The sequence below is a fragment of the Felis catus genome, chromosome X, assembly GCF_018350175.1.
Source record: "Felis catus isolate Fca126 chromosome X, F.catus_Fca126_mat1.0, whole genome shotgun sequence".
NCBI lineage: Eukaryota > Metazoa > Chordata > Mammalia > Carnivora > Felidae > Felis > Felis catus.
In genome coordinates, this window is record NC_058386.1 from 82,323,099 (window position 1) to 82,332,088 (window position 8,990).

Genomic DNA, 8,990 nt, shown 5'->3' on the forward strand with positions numbered 1-8,990 from the left:
CCCAGTCCAATATTCTCCTTTCCCTAAATCACCCCAAGTCCAGACGCTGGACAACTAGGGGCCACCCTTATCACTCAGAGCCCACCAAAATTATTCCAACTTTTCAATCCAAAGTTTTACTCAGCATACCGATCCTGCTTCTCCCGTCCCTTTCCATAAAACCAGAATAAAGATTCTGGTTCATGTTTTCCCCTCATTCTGTCTGCCACCTGACAGCTCCACCAGGAGCTTCCTCGTGTGGCCCTGAGTGTTATTGTATGTCCCCTCCTCTTGGGACCTGTAGGTAAAAAACTCTTCTTTCAAGGACATTGGCTCCATGTCTGCCATCTCACTATACCTGATTGCAGCAAATCTCAGGTATATTTTAAGACATCTAGTTGAGGGTAAAGGCCAGAGTCATGTTATCCTCTCAGGTCCGGGTTTGGTATGTGGAGAGGGTCTTTTGGAGCCAGGGGGTTGTTGGAGATTAATGTTCTTGCGATTGATGTAAAGGTAGGAGAGTGGCAGAGAACCCAACATTATCCTTGAATCTTCACACCAACCACTCAGGCTAGATTGCATTATGCTCTTGGAAGTTTCCCAAGGCTTCCTTTATGCCCCAGCATGTGACTTATTCTGCCATGTTTCATGTCAGTTAAGTAAATAAATTGGTTAATAACATTTTTAAAAAATATACAGAATACTTCACAAATTTGAGTGTCATCCTTGTTCAGGGGCCATGCTAATCTTCTCTGTATCATTTCAATTTTAGTATATGTGCTGCTGAAGCAAGCACTTGTTACTAACATTGTTTAAATCTAATTCATCTAACTGAATTTTTGTTTCCTTGTTTTAGCTATCACTCAGTGAGATGTGTTAAAATTTCCAGTTGTGATAGTGGATTTGTCCATTTTTCCATTTACTTCTGTCAGTTTTAGGTGTTAATATACTGTACCCAATTCCAATGTGTGGGTTTCCCCCCACACATATTCAAGCAAGTCTCCTACACAAGCTGTGTGTCTTATAAGGTAACTCAATTCTGACACCATCTGCCTGGAGATGGCATCAGATTCCACAGGTTAAGGGCTCATTCCCACAAGGCTGCCCTGTACTTTAGATGCTAATCTTGAGTCCAAGTTGCTACCTGTGCTTCTGACACTCTGGCTATAAGTCAGAGGTTCCCACAACCCCTTCCTTGGGTTCGATTAATTAGCTAGAGTGGCTTACAGAACTCGGGAAACTTGTTTATTCACTACATCACTGGTTTATTACAAAGGATATTAAAGAATAGGAATTGACAGCCAGATGAAGGGATACATAGGGTGAGGCCCCAAACGCAGAAGCTTCTGTCCCCGTGAGGTTTGGGGCACGACACAGTGGCACATGGAGGCATTCCGGTTTACCAACCTGGAATCTCTGAACCCGGTCCTTTGGGGTGTTTCATGGAGGCTTAATTACATGGTCAGGATTAAATTATTGGCCATCGGTGACTGGACTCAGTCTCCAGCCCCTTGCCTTGCCTAGAGGTCAGGGAAGTAGGACTGAAAGTTCTAACCCTCTAATCTCATGGTGGGTTCTTCTGGCAACCAACCCCCAACCTTAGGTGTTTTCCAAAAGTCATCTCACTAACATAAAAAAGACAGATTTATCATTTTCAACATAGAATATTCCAAGAATTTTCGGAGCTTTGTAGCAGGAGGGGCAAAAAGACCAATTAAGATGGGTATAGTAGCATACCCAATTAAGATGGGTATACTAGATTTCTGTTGGTTAATGTTTAAATTGCCATTTCCCCTAATTTTCTGTATCAATAAACTTTACATGTGTCTCTTCTAAGGTGCATTTGACGGAATTTTTATCTAGCCTGATGTTTGCCTTTCGATTTGGAATATTTCATCTGCTTACATGTAATGGCATTAACATACATAATTTGGCTTAAACATGTCATCCTAATATTTGCTTTATATTTATTTTTACCTGCTCTAATTTCCTTTTCCTTTCCTTTCTTTTGAGATAATCAATAAGGCCTAGGTTTGGTTTTCCTCATACCCCTGTAGGCTTGACAAACACAGAGCTTCGTGAATCTGTGATTTGATGTCTTTGGCCACTTTTTAAACTTCCCAACTATCATTTATTTAAATATATCTTCTGTACTGTTGCCTTTCCTTTTTATCTGGGACCAATTGAACATACGTTGTTATTATTTTCTATGACACCTTGAACTCTTGTCCTTTCTCTTTCAGGATCCTCCATCATTTTGTCTCACCAGGCTTAATGCTGGGCATTTCTTCAGACTAATTGTTTGTTTATAGAATTCTCCATCCAGGTGGGTAACTTGCCTTTGACTCTTGAAACATAGCACCACACAGTCAGGGTAGATTCTGTTATTGCTTTAGAGCTCAGGTTGGAGTAGGGGTTTATAGACAGTAATTAACTTGTGCCAGGTCACCCAGCCTGGAAATGTCAGAGCAGGAACTAAGATCTCAGAATGGAGCCTCTGCCCAACCCTTCTTTGTGTGCTTGTTCTCTCCCGGGCTGAGGATGCTCCCTACCTCTCATCTTCCAGGAAGCAGATCCACAGTGGAGGTTTCCAAACTTTAAGCATGTTGTTGTTATATTTCTTTTTAGATGAAAAAAGTCAACGATATTTCTTCATTACCCACAAAAGTTATCACAGGACTTTTCTCTGTTATTCAGGCCATTGATGTGTTTTCTACCTTGATTTGGTTTTAATTTTGCTGTTTTTATACCGTTCTTCCTGATTTCAGAGTACATTGATAGACATCATTCCTTTCAAAGAGGACCTAGATACCTGGGTGTTTCCCAAGGAAGTATGAAAGCTGATATAAACATGGCATTTCTGGCATTCATCTTCATGAATCCATGAACAAGAAGGAGAAGCAGCAATGGATGATACTTATGTACAACCCCAAATAAGATAGTGTTAAAAATAAATTCAAGTGAGTAAATTTTAAAGATATTATTGGATTTATTCAACAATCCATGAATTAGGCAGCATGCCATCTAGCAAATGGAAAGAAGTTCCTAAGAGCTGGTCAAAATGGAAGACCTTTATAGGCAGAAAGCAACAGGGCAAGGAAATTACTGACAAATAGTGGATTGTTTCAGACAAGGTGACTTTCCTTTTGGGGGATGGCAGGGGCCTATTAAGCAGATTACCTCACTAGTACTGACCAGGAGATGCCAGACTGACTAGTTAAGATTACATTCCTGAGAGAGGCTGAAACTGCAATTAGGTTAGGTATTAAGTCAATGAGGTGACCTGTATTAGGTGTAATCACCTGAAATTAGGTGACACAAGCATAGCATTAGTGACTCCATTTGGGGCCTGTTGTCTCTTCTTTAACAATGTTAAGTGATCAGTCATCATGGTTGATTTGTACTAGGCAGTGGAATACGTAACCCTGTAGTTAACTATATCTTTTTTTTTTCCTACAACATGACAGAGTGTAGGCATTAATTAATGGTTGAGCAACCTTAATGGTAGTCTTGGTATTCGTAGGGCAAAAGTGTAGAAATCATTTTTAGAACTCATGGATTTCTTCTTTCTCTCCACTTCCCCACAGCATCCACTAGGCCAACGAACTGTACCATAGGAGGGGCCAGGGGCATTATTAAAGTTTTGTCCATGCTAATGTGGACATAAGGAAAGAAAGAATTACTCCATGGAGATAAATGAGGGTGAATGGGCAAGATGGAACCATGGGAGTAGGTTCAAGATCACAGTTCTGGCAAGACATATGGAATGTGCAGGAGAGACAGGTCAGGGCAGCTGTGATGGTCTTGTGTAGAGATGCTAGATTATTTTGCTGGGAACAGGTGAGATTTGTAACGTGTCTCTTTCTTTCTTTCTTTCTTTCTTTCTTTCTTTCTTTCTTTCTTTCTTCTTTCTTTCTTTTTCTTTCTTCTAGGAGTTATCTGCCTCGGTCACCTAAGGGTAGGTTCAGAGAAATGATGTAAAGGGATAAGAGTAGAGGATGGCTAAAAGCAAAGGTGAAAACTGCACCCAAGGCGATGGAGCAACTTTCCACTGGATGTCTCAGCTTGGCTCAAGATGAGTGCGGGAGATGGAGGTCGAGTCTCTGGAGACTTTATCTGAGGGGCAAGCAGGGTCTTCATGAGGTAGAATCTCCTGGAAATTTATAAAAGGAAGATCACGTCTAATATCTTAAGTGTTTATTTGGAGGAGAGCTTTGAATGGAGAGAAAAGGAATTTAATAAATCCCTATTTGGGGGAGCACCTGGGTGGCTAATGTCAGTTGAGTGTCCAACTTTGGCTCAGGTCATGGCCTCACAGTTCATGAGTTCAAACCCTACATCGGGCTTACTACTGTCAGCACAGAGCCGGCTTTGGACCCTCTGTCCCCCTCTCTCTGCCCCTGATCCACTTGAGCATGCTTTCTCTCTCTCTCTCAAAAAAAATAAATAAATAAAACAATAAAAATAAATCCATATTTGGTACAAAATATGAAATTATGTCAATGATCCTTTTTTTTAGCACTTTCTTTTCAAGCTCAGTAGGTGGTTGGAAAAGGATCTGTTCTCTAGTCTTAATTCTATGTTGCCACTCTTCTCTCCTATCCTCTCTTTTACCCCCTACATGCCCTATGGAAGAAAGTATGACAATACATGGCTACTGATTTCAATCCTAAGCCATTGCAGTGTACCCTTCACCCCTTTTGATGTATAAGAGAATGCTGAAGCCAGAGGAGTGGGCACAGGGAAGGGGGAGAGCTGGTTATCCAGCACTTTTTCTGTTGCTTCTGCCACCTGTAGTTCCACTATGTGAAAACACAAGCCTAGAACTTTGTCCAAGATGCTGACACTGCCTCTGCATTGAAGGGTGTCAGCTCTAAGATGTGTAACGAGGAGAACCAGAAGGTTTGTGTCAAGGACATTACCTGTACCTAGTCCTGGGGAAGGAGGACAGGCCAGGGGTTAGCTGTCTTCTTTAGAATGAGAGTTCCTAGTGCTTACCCCACCCCTCCTTTCTGTGGATATCTCTTTGTCAGTCATTCTGCTGTACCCTACTCTGTGTGGTATGAGTTGGAGCCAGAAGAAATGGAACATCTAAAGGTAATGCAGACTCAAGGCCCATTGTGTGTTCACACCCAGACCTACTTCTTCTTCCTCCAGCCCCCGATTTCCCTATCCCCACCAGACCCTCTCCATCTCTCTCTGCAGCTGACCATGAACAAACACTATGATGTCTCCCAGCAAACTCTTGACCTCCAGAGGCTCTGCTTTGACCCAGGTACAGTTGACAGCAGTAATGCTAGGAATGCTAGGGCAGGGATCTTCCTGGGAGGGAGACTTAAAGGATGACAATGTGGGGAGGGGTTGGTACTGGCCCTGGACCCCTCTCAGCCTTCCTATTGCCTCTTCTCAGATTGTTGAAGACTTGGTGGGCCATGATATTGATATAATCCTGAATTCAAGAAAATGCATGGCTGCCACCCTGAAGATCATTGAAAAGAGTTCCCCCTGATGTGAGGCCTTATGCCCAGTGCTGTTTTTATGGTAGAGGATGGTACGAATGGTGTGGAGGGAAGACTTGTTTCTGAGGCCCTAGATAGTAACTGTCACTCTAACTCCTTCTCACAAAAAGCTGTTGTCCTTGAACTCGATCAACAACAAACTGTACAGGCTGGATGGCCTGTCTGACATTATACAGATGGTCCCCACAGTCAAGATCCTGAAGCTCTCCAAGAATGAGGTGGGAAGAGGGAGCCAGATCAAAGTTGGGGTTGACGGTGGGTGGTAGTGTTTATCAGTGATGACAGGAGGCAGGAGAAGGTACCTGTGTGGAAAAGTGGGGGCTGGGGGTGCAGGGGCCCACATGTCTCTCTTTCTCTGGGACTCGTTTCCAGCTTCCTCCCCATATTTCTCAGCAGACGTCAGCCTGAGAGCTGGACAAAGTGAGGGAGCTGTGGCTAGAGGGGAATCTGTGACACCTTTCCTGGGGACCTCTGCCCCTGGGAGCATGAGCTACCTGACAGTGCCCATATGCAGGAGGCAGCAGCTATGAGGAGGACCATGTGCCCTGACTTCTCTACTCTCTCTCTCACCTGTGCTTAGAGGTCTCCTTTCCTTCCTGTGACCTGCTTACCTGTTTTCCTGGTCTGGGGTCTGTTTCTTACCCTTCTGCACTTAGCTTTCCCTAACATACTGCTATGTTCTGACTGTGTCCCCCACCTCACCGCATTCATTTGTTGAAATCCTGACACCCAAAGATGATAGTATCAAGAGGTGGTTTTTTGGGAGGTGCTAAGGGCATGAGGGTGCAACCTTCCTGAATGGAATGAGTACCATTATGTAAAAGGCTCCAGAGAGATCCCTAACACCTTGTACCATGTGAGGACACAGCAAAACGATGCCAGGAATGAACCAGGAAGAGGGCCCTCACAAGAAAGCGACCATGCTGGTGACTTGATCTAGACTTTCCAGCCTACAAAGTGGATAGCAGAAAATTACTGTCATTTATCAGATACCAACTTGGTAGTATTTTGTTATAGCAGCCTGAACAGACTAAGACACATGCCTTCCCATGAGTGTGTTCCAGGAAGCGGGGCTCCATCTCCTCTCCAGAACCAGAGTGACCACTTTGGGCCAGGTGATGGTGCCTGGGACTGAGAAGGGCCCTCAACCCCAGGGCTTCATGCTGAGACAGGCCTTCCTACTCCCTGCTGAGATGGTGCTTCCCTCCCTTGTTCTGAGAGGGACCCTCTTTTCCTTGAACCAAATGTGTCCCCTCCTCCAATTCCAGGATGCCATAGTGGCTTTTCCTGCCCATGCTGAGGGCTGAGGTCTTGGGGGGCTGCCATCATGACATCCGTTCCTATGACCCAATGCCAGGAGCTGGGCCCTCCTTGAGACAAACCAGGGTTCCCTGAGTCAGGGGGCCAGAAGTGGGAGACTGCCATGGAGCAGAGGACTTCCTGAGGCAGGAATGGAAGTCAGAGAGCAGAGGTGTTTGAGGAGACAGATGGAGAGGCTTCTCAGAGGCACTGTTCCCTCCCCACCCCCACACATGTCACATCATCCAAACCGGCCCTTCAGAGGATCCATGGGTAGCCCGACAACGAATATAATCCCTCAGGCAAGGAACCGACTGAGGCAGACACAGGTGCACTGGGACCATCAGGAGGGAAGGCGGTGATCATAAGAGGGGACCACAGACCCTCAGCTTCATGCTGACCTGGGACTTGACCCTCTACTCCTTCTGGGGATGGTCGCCTGCCCCTGTGGCTGCCTCGTTCCCCATGCCCAGCTCAGACTGAGTTCACACAGGTGACAAACCTTCAACCAGCACCCATCCAGTGGGCCCCCAGCCCAACACCTGCATGTTTTTCATTCCTACCTTGGGTGCCAGGGTGTTAGGGAAACAGGCTGTGGGGTTTGATGGTTCTCACCCTAAATCCTTACCTTTCAAACTTGGACCTATTACCTAACCTCTCATTTTCCTCATTTGCAGAAGGGGCCCAATAATATCCATCTCTTGGGCAGCTGTGAAAATTGAATCAAATGAACTTGTGGAGTGGCTGTCACAGAGTCTGCACATAGTAACATTCCTGTCACTGAGAGCAGATCGCTCCTATTGTTGCTCTCCCAATTCCTGACACCTCGATTCCCAGGAACTTTTGTCCCCTTCAGCATGAGTATCATGTAAGATCCTGACTGGGGAATGCTGTGTGAGTGTGTCAAGCATGTGCAACTCTAAGGGGGTATTGTTTGTTGTTGAAGTGGAAAGAAATTCTCAGGGTTCTGTTCATAACCTATTTTCCCTCTCCCCCCACCAAGTGTCATTGACATATAAGTGACATTCAACCACATTCACTTATTGTACCTTGTATCTGTACCTTCACCCAGACTTTCACTGCTACCCCTGTCAGCAATTCCAAGTGAGTGCTGTGTTTTGGGTGGCACTCCCAGCCCAGCCTTGGTTCAGGGGTGTGGGAATGTGGTTGTGTAGCCCTTGGGATTTTATCAATATTGCTGAAAGCTATCAGGTAGATCCAAGGAGTCTAGCCTAGTGGTAAGGGCATGGGCTCTGGAATCGGAATATGGGTTCTCTTCCAGACCCCAACACCCACTAGCTGTGTGACCTTGGTCAAGTCATAGGACCCCTCTGTGACCCAGTGTCTTCCTCTGAAAATGAAGATTATACAGTCCACTCCTTGGGCTGTTTTACAGACGAAATGAGAGTATAAAACCATCTCTGAGGTGCGGTTAAGCCTCCTAATCTAGCGAAACTGGTAGATAATCTCTCCAAAGGTGGTCTCTGTGGCAGGGGTAGAGGTATCAGCCAAGCAATCTGGGGGGGGGGGGGTGGAGCAAGCACAGTAGGGGTATGAAAGGAATGGAGTTGCTGAGTGGCAGTGGAAGCAGGACATTGTTGAGGGAGTGGGGCTGCCTATGTGTCCAGCTGTCCCAGGGCTCATATTGGCTTAGTGTATGCATCGTGAATGATAACTCTGCTTGTGAGGGACGTCAGCCCTAAGGAGACCCAGAACACATTCTCTATCCCAGTTCCCACACCTTCCTGAAGCTTCTTGACCACCTTCTCTCAAGAGCAGCAGGAATGATGCACTTTTTCACCACCCAGTCTGGGATGAACCTCCAGTGGTCTAAGAAGTGAGTGGTCAGGCGGCATGCAGATAGGAGCTGGCAGGAGCCAAGAAGGGAATAATGGGAACTTGCAGGTAATTGTTTTGCTTGGTTATTTCTCTCATTGTCACCCTGAACATTCCTGTCTCCATACACATTAAATTACCTAGTTGTTTTGAACAGGTTTACAATTATGTTGGCCTCATTCCTTTATTGACAGATGTTTTGGTTTCAGGAGTTTTCCCAGTACACACTGACACAGGGCTCATTCTACTGCATATGTTGCAGTAAATGTGGGGCCATATTTTCCTTGCATAGATTGGGAAATGGCAGCCCTAATGGATGTCATCTGACTTTTCTCTACCCCAGGGGACTTTGTGACA

General features: G+C 45.4%; 1 long non-coding RNA gene and 1 other non-coding gene across 3 annotated transcripts; one reads left to right on the forward strand and one right to left on the reverse strand.

The window, feature by feature from the left end:
* Positions 1 to 668: 668 nt before the first annotated feature.
* On the reverse strand, positions 669 to 775 carry LOC111558909. Its single transcript, XR_002740019.1, has one exon. It is a non-coding gene; the product is annotated as a U6 spliceosomal RNA (small nuclear RNA).
* A 1,400-nt stretch (positions 776 to 2,175) lies between these two features.
* On the forward strand, positions 2,176 to 8,274 carry LOC105260249. 2 transcript variants are annotated; one of them, XR_006593244.1, is made up of 5 exons: positions 2,176 to 2,305; positions 2,748 to 2,939; positions 3,912 to 4,122; positions 5,013 to 5,076; positions 5,185 to 8,274. It is a non-coding gene; the product is annotated as an uncharacterized LOC105260249 (long non-coding RNA). The 2 variants fall into 2 exon arrangements; XR_889994.4 differs by lacking the exons at positions 5,013 to 5,076; positions 5,185 to 8,274 and having other exon boundaries at positions 2,201 to 2,305; positions 3,912 to 4,303.
* Positions 8,275 to 8,990: the final 716 nt, after the last annotated feature.